The sequence below is a fragment of the Pelmatolapia mariae genome, linkage group LG18, assembly GCF_036321145.2.
Source record: "Pelmatolapia mariae isolate MD_Pm_ZW linkage group LG18, Pm_UMD_F_2, whole genome shotgun sequence".
In the NCBI taxonomy this organism is placed as follows: domain Eukaryota; kingdom Metazoa; phylum Chordata; class Actinopteri; order Cichliformes; family Cichlidae; genus Pelmatolapia; species Pelmatolapia mariae.
Window position 1 is genome coordinate 30356116 of NC_086243.1, and position 7382 is coordinate 30363497.

Below are 7382 nucleotides of genomic sequence, written 5' to 3' on the forward strand. Positions count from 1 at the left end.
AGTCGAGCTGTTTACTGCTGATGAGGAAGGAAAATAGTCTGTTGGATATTAAAGCAGCATTTATTAGAGTAAGAACAGATACTTGTGTCCTTCATTTGATCCCCGTCAATTTACAGAAGACTTAAGGACCCTTTGACTTCTAACATACAGCTGCATGTTTACAATTTTATTATTTATTCATTGATTTCTAGCAAAGCGAGACTTTACTGATTAAAGACATATAATCAGACATATTACTGTTACTTTCTGAAAAAGACTCACATAAAGCAGATTTATCACAAGCAAACATCAAGACACATCCTTCATGGCTTAAAGTTGCAGTGGGACTCTTTCGCCATCTGGTGGTTGTAACAGTTATGACAACTGTTCCTGCATATATGTCCCTCCTCAGTGTGAAGAAGACTGGACTCCAAGCTGCTCCTGCTGATCACTGCGTGTTCCTCTTGTGTCTAAAATCTATTTCCATTATGAATCAGGAAACTGTTTGCACCAATCATAAAGGCAATAAAATACGTCACACACTAAGAAACAACAAAAAGGAATTGTGGATTTCAAGGAGATTTTTCCCTCTTTTTTTGAAATCATAAGAATACAAACTAATGCAAGACTGTCATGTTTTCATAAGTTTGTAGAGACACTGTTCTGTTGTATTCTAGGACATCAGTCACTTTTTTAATGCATCCTACTCCTCGTCTTCATCACCATCATCATCATCAGCACCCATGACCTCTTTTTAGTCTTTGTTTTGTTATTTTTCAGAGTTCAGGAGACGTTCTTATGGGATTTCCACAGTGTACAAGTACTGTTTAGACCCTTTACCTAAAAGAAAAGAGTAAAGTACAAAGTAGATTTACTCACTGCAGGAAAATAATGCCTCAATCTGATATATTGTCTTATATGACAAACTGAAACTGATGCATCAAAGTGTAAGCAGCATTTTCCTGTTACAGCTGGTCTAGATGGAACTGATCTGATCTCCTTTATGTACAGGTAGATATCCAGTGGGTTTGCTAAGGGTCACAGATGAGGGGCTGTGTGAGATGTTTAATGGGAAAGGAAATAAAACCATTGTTCCAGACCTGCAGCTAAGATACTCGAGTATCTTCAAATATGAAGCTGGGTATTACTTCCATACTTTCCTCCACTGCTGATGACCTTGTTACCTGCTGCTCCCTGTTAATGATCAGCCTCAGTTCTGATAGTAAACTGTTGGCTCTCGTTCTGTCAGGTTGTTGCTCAGTGACGTCTTGTTTTCATTTTCCTTCTTCTTCAAATGTGTCTTCCTTTAACTCTTTGCTTTTGTTTCTGCTTCAAACACCAAATGATACACGTGCTGCACCTCTGATGGTTTGTCAGAGAGCAGAACAATTTACATTACAGAGAATATTTTACAGTTGAACAGAAACTTTCACTGTTTTCCTCTAAAGTGTGCTCACTGGTTTTTCCAGCTGCTGTGAGATGTTTATGCCTGACTGTAAAGATGGAAATAAACACAGATGGAAACACTGAGTCAGAGTGTTGCTGCTGGTTAGTCAGTATATTAACAGAACATGGTTCATAAAACTGCTCCTACAACTGTTTTTGAATCATCTTTAAAGACACTTTATTGTTCTGTTTTTGTGTTTTGGCATTTCTGTGCTAATTTCTTGTTTTAATGGTACTCTAATTTAAACTGATTTTTCCTATTTTAATACCTAAATAAATAATCATTTATTTTTTGTTCATTTGTCTAAATTCTGGGGGAAAGAAAAAAGTTTGTATTTGTTTAAGATACAATGAAATCATATTTTTACATATTGGAAGATGACATCGAGCTGAAAAAACACTACAGGTATAAATGGAAACTACAGTTTATTTCTGTTATTTCCTGTGATAGTGTTTGTACACTCGCTCATGATAACTGTTCATTCAGCTGCTGTTTTTGTCTGCTGGACATCTTTAGCTTTCAGTAAGGATGCATTCATAGATCAGCACATCTTTTTGAACCACATTTCTTATGAGACTCAGAGTTTACATTTTGGAAATGTGGTGAGACCTGGGGTAGAAAGAGACTGAAGCTTCAACCTCGGCAGTTTTGTGTGTGTGTGAAGCAGAAAGATAAGAACTGTGTGGCCAACTCATCACACACATAATCCTGAATCAGAAAAACAGCATCAAGTGTTGTAATTGTTAAACACAGAAGTGTGATTTATATGTGGTTTTACTGATGGTTAACACAGTCGCACAAACACCTGAAACTGATCAAAATATAAAACAACATATTAAACATAAATATGTGCCAGTTACCAGAACTTATATGTGGTTTCACTGAGATTTAATTATGCTCAGTTTATCAATACTCACTCATACAAAAGTTTATATTTTATTGATTATTTGGCTTTAGGTTTTCCAGTTTTCCAGCTGCTGCTGTTTAATGTCTGCCTGGGAAAAGAAATTTCAGTTAGTATGGGCAGTCTGGTTAAGCTGGTGGAAAACAACACTGTTACACTGACCTTTTGGATAAGATTGTCTTACCTGTGGTTTCTCTGATGTGCACGACAAAACAGTCTCCAGGCAGCTTGAGGGCCCATTTAAAGGTTCCTGGTGGTACCAAGTGATTGAAGAGAGGATTGAAAAGTCATATTAGTTTATTGTAGATTGTAGTCAGTTGGCCAAGCTTGTAATGAAAAACGGTTCATTACTCGAAGCTTTCATCACAGTCCTGTTTGGTGACATCTGGTGGACAAATATATGAAGAGCAGCTTGAGTCTGCAGCTTATAATGAACTGCTTCATTATGATTGCCCACTCTGCAGAGCTGACAGCTTGTGTTTGATGTCATGTGACAGTTCTGTGTGATATCGGGCTGATATGTTGCTTTGAACATGAATTTTTGGGGGGTGAAAAAATTATGTTATCATCAATCAATCATGTGGTCAGAAGAATCTGTGCTTACCTTGCAGGAATGTTTTAAATTTACAGATTGGGAAGTTTTTATTCAGTCTTGATGCTTTGGTGGATGTTAGCTCATATGCAGTTTTTTGTAAAGACATGATTATACCCCTTAAGCGTGCTAAAGTGTACCCTAACAATAAGCCATGGGTCACCAAATGCATCAAATCCTGTTTAAGGAAAAAGAGACAGGCTTTTAAAGAGGGGGCTGTTACTGACTTTCAGGCAGTCACCAAAGACTTGAAAATCGAGATCTTGAAAGCAAAACAGATCTACAAAAACCTTCTTGAAAGCAAATTTGCTGCAAAAAATGTTGGGTCTGCCTGGACTTGTATAAAAAACTATATCAGTGTTTCAAAATCCCCAGAGCAGCAGTCAGATCATTTTAGACGGTTTTAAGTCAGACAGAGATTTGAATTTGCTTTATGCTCGTTTTAGTTCTTCTGAACTGAAACAGAAACTGAAAGATACTCAACACTTCATCACTGAACTCAGCGATGTCCAAAAGGCCTTTCATACAGTTAATGTGAACAAGAGCCAGGGCCCTGATAACATTAGTGGCTGCCTAATTAAATCTTGTGCTAAAGAGCTCAGTCCTAAATTTCAGGTTATTTTTAATAAATCCTTTCAAATACAAAATGTGCCCTCGCTTTGGAAGGAAGCTGTCGTCGTTCATGTCCCTAAATCTAGTCGTCCAAACGTCCTGAATGACTTCAGGCCTGTTGCCTCACCTGAGTTGTCATGAAAGTCTTTGAAAAAATCATCAGAAATGTGATTATGGAAGAGATTGAATATCAGCTGGATCCAATGCAATTTGCGTACAGGCCCAACAGAGGAGTGCAGGACGCGCTTTTGACTCTAATCTGATTCTTAAACATGTAGAGAGTAAAGGGACTTTTGCAAGACTTCTTTTCATTGATTTTTCTTTGGCTTTTAATACAATACAGCCCCATATTTTAATTAAAAGACTTTTAGAACAGTTTGAAATCAGGAAAAACCTGGTTTGCTGGATTTTAGATCTTTTAACTGACAGGTTACAAAGAGTGAGAATAAACGGGGTTCTGTCTGACCCAGTGTTCTCCTCCACAGCTTCTCCTCCAGGGTGTCTCTTATCGCCCTTATTATTCATTCTCTTTACAAACACGTGTCAGAGCAGATATGAAAACAGGGCCATCATTAAATTTACAGATGACTCTGTTATTGTCAGCTTACTGAAAGAGGGTGAAACTCACCACGGTCCAATCATTGATGACTTTGTTCAGTGGTGGGAGGAGTCTTATCTCCAATTGAACATTTCTAAAACAAAAGATATGGTTATTGATTTTAGGAAACAACAAAATGGGCTCAGAGTCACTTTAATTAAAGGTCAGAAAATAGAGCAAGTGCAATCATATAAATATCCTGGGACCATAATCAATGAAAAACTGAACTTTTATTGCAAATCGGTCTGTAAAAAGGGTCACCAGTGCCTTTACTGCCTCAGGAAACTTGCTCATTTCCACATTGACTGAAAGATTTTAACTTTGTTTTACAGTGATTCCTGAGATTAGGGACAAAACAGGTTTTAATTTTCTAAAATAGTTTTATTATACTTTTATTGAGTCTGTTTTATGTTTTTGTTTGGTGGCATGGTTCAGTCAGACCTCTGTCACAGAGAAACATTCACTGAATCAGTTAGTGAGATGGTCCAGTCGTCTGATAGATGAGTCACAGGCCTGTTTAGACTCCCTGTACTCTAAACAGGTACCACAGATGGCTTAATCAATCCTTAAAAATGGTTCCCATCCTCTACGGGTGGATTTAGCTTCTTTCTTCAGGACAGAGGTTTCTAGTTCCAAGATGCAGGACAAAGCATTATAAAAACAGCTTTGTCCCTGCTGCTGTCACTGAACTCAATAAGAACTGTTTTTGATTTGATTCATTTTGTTTAATTACTAAATATGTGTTTTGTCAGGTTTCATTAGGTGTGTGTGTTTGTGAAGGGAGGCCAAATGCTCTCATTGTTCTGTAAAGCAAATTTACCTGTGGGTATAAATAAAGTAACCTTAACTTAAAGCTTATAGGAGGTTGTGAGGTCACTGCCTCCACCTGATTATGTAATTAACCAGCAGACTGGTACGTTTATATATAACATACTATAAGTTATATAATTACGATTATGTGTACATCATATTTCTTATGTACATTTTAGACCTGGGAGCAGAATTGCTGATGAACTGGTTTTTATTTAGGAACAGGCAGAGCGTCCTCTCTTCCTGGCTCCATGTCTATAATTATGTCGCACACTGATTCACTCTCACAAAATCACCAAAACACAGCACAAATCCCACCAATGGTTCAATTCCTTATAAATCATTGAATCAGGTACTGAAGCAGTGACGTGCTGAATGAAGCTTCAGACGTCATTGATCACGTGACTCTGTTCAGTCAAACCAAGCCTCAGCACAGCGTTTCTGAAGCAGTGTGTTGATTTTTTTGACACACGTGCCGGAGCTTCAGCTTCAAACGGGCCGTCACCATCAGAGTTGCTGGAACCATGTCCCACTACTGGGCTACTCTGTTTTATTCTGTGTTAAGTTTTTGAATGTGAATTTTCTATGTTAAGAATAAGAAAGAAAAAGTAATGAAGTGATTTTAAAGTTTAAACTTTGTGGTAAATCTTGTAAATCAGAGAGAGAGAGAGATGAGGTGTGGGTGGATATCGGATGATTAACAACTTGATTGGCCCAAGTGTGAAGATGTGACGTCCAGTGAGGGAAGGGGGGAGAAAGGGTGAGCAGGTATAAAAGTGAGGTGAAGAAGAGATTCGGGGTTCTTCCCTTTTGTCCTCTGTGAGATGAGCAGTTCAGAAGTTTGGATCTAAGAGGTTCACAGTTAAAATTCCAGCAGAGACGCTAAAAGGAGAACCACAGTCCAACCTGTGAATGTTTTTAACCCTTTGTGAAACAACAAAGGCATAAATATGATCATATAAATATTATCTACTGGGTCAGACTCACAGGATCAGGGATTAGAACTCCTTTTATCAGAGAGATGAAATCTACTTCCTGTACAGGGTTTTTTTGTGGGCCTACCGATCGATAGAAACTAGAGTCAATAAAAAAACTGGACATTGGCTCAATGTGTGTGTGGCACAGGGAAACAAGGACTGAGCGCTGTGTAGTCCCACATAAAGTCCGACACCTGGTCACCCGAGGTGGACCATGGCATGGTCTATATGGAGGATACAGACACTGCTGAAAACATGACTCTGTCTGGTTTAGATGATAAAATGTCTTTACTTTAGGAGGCTGTGGCTCAGAGTACATTCACATAATGCCTTTGAATAAATGTAAAAAGCTTGTTTTTCTCCTGCTTTGATTTCTTTGTCCAGGTAGAAATTCTGCTTTTTGCCTCTAAAATCTGAAACAGTTTGAAACAAAGTTTGGCGCTCTAATCCTCTCTGTGTTTGTCCTTTGGTCAGATGGTGATATTGAATGAAATATTCCAGTATTCAGTAGCTCAGCAGCTTTGTAACATGTGGTTTTGCACACTGTTCAAACCTCAGATGTTTGTGTAAACAAGTGTGGAGGACACAAACTCACGGGGGGAGGAACGACATTTACTGTTGATGTGTCTGACATTTAGTCTCCATGAGTTCTCATAAGACTGAAGAACTCTGTGATCTCTAACATGCAGCTGTATGTTTTGAAATGATGTGTCTCATTCTCTGGACTTTACTAGACAACGAGTGAAGAACATATAACGAATATCATCTTTAAAGTGATGAATAATAACTCTGCCTCTGTGTCTTCATAAAAAGATCGTACTTCTGAAAGGTCAGAGGGCAGCATCCACTCTGGTTTTACACAGTTTTGCAGGTTTAGCTCTTCTGAAGTTCAGCACCTGCTTTTTCAACCAATCAGAAGCCAGTATTGTAGAGAGTTCATATTTCTTTTCATGCAATTGAATAATTTTGAATGTTTAGGTGAATATTTATATTTAGAGTATTTTCTCGATCAGCGTCTTCAGTCCTGACCCTGAGTGTGTACATTTAAAAATAAAGTGATATAACTTCTTTTACATTACTGTGAACTTCTTGTACAGTTTGACAGCTGATTGTTGTCGTGTTTGTCGTCATATGAAGATCGTTTCCTAAAGAGGACTGAACAGTCATTTAGCCTCTGGCTCCATCCATGAATCTGATGTTTGCTGTATAATCTGTGCTGTTAATAGTGTAATGGAACATATAATTTGTACATATAATTTCATATGTAATTATGATGATCTTTACACATTAAGATTTTAAATGAAACGATAAACAAAGGCCAAGAAAACTGAGTTAAACTCCTGAGTCTACTATATATTTGCACCATGAATAAATGAATTGTTTGCTCCAGTAATAAATAATCAAATACATCAAATTATCATCAATTATTTAAATAAAAAGAACCATCGCACCAAACAAAACAA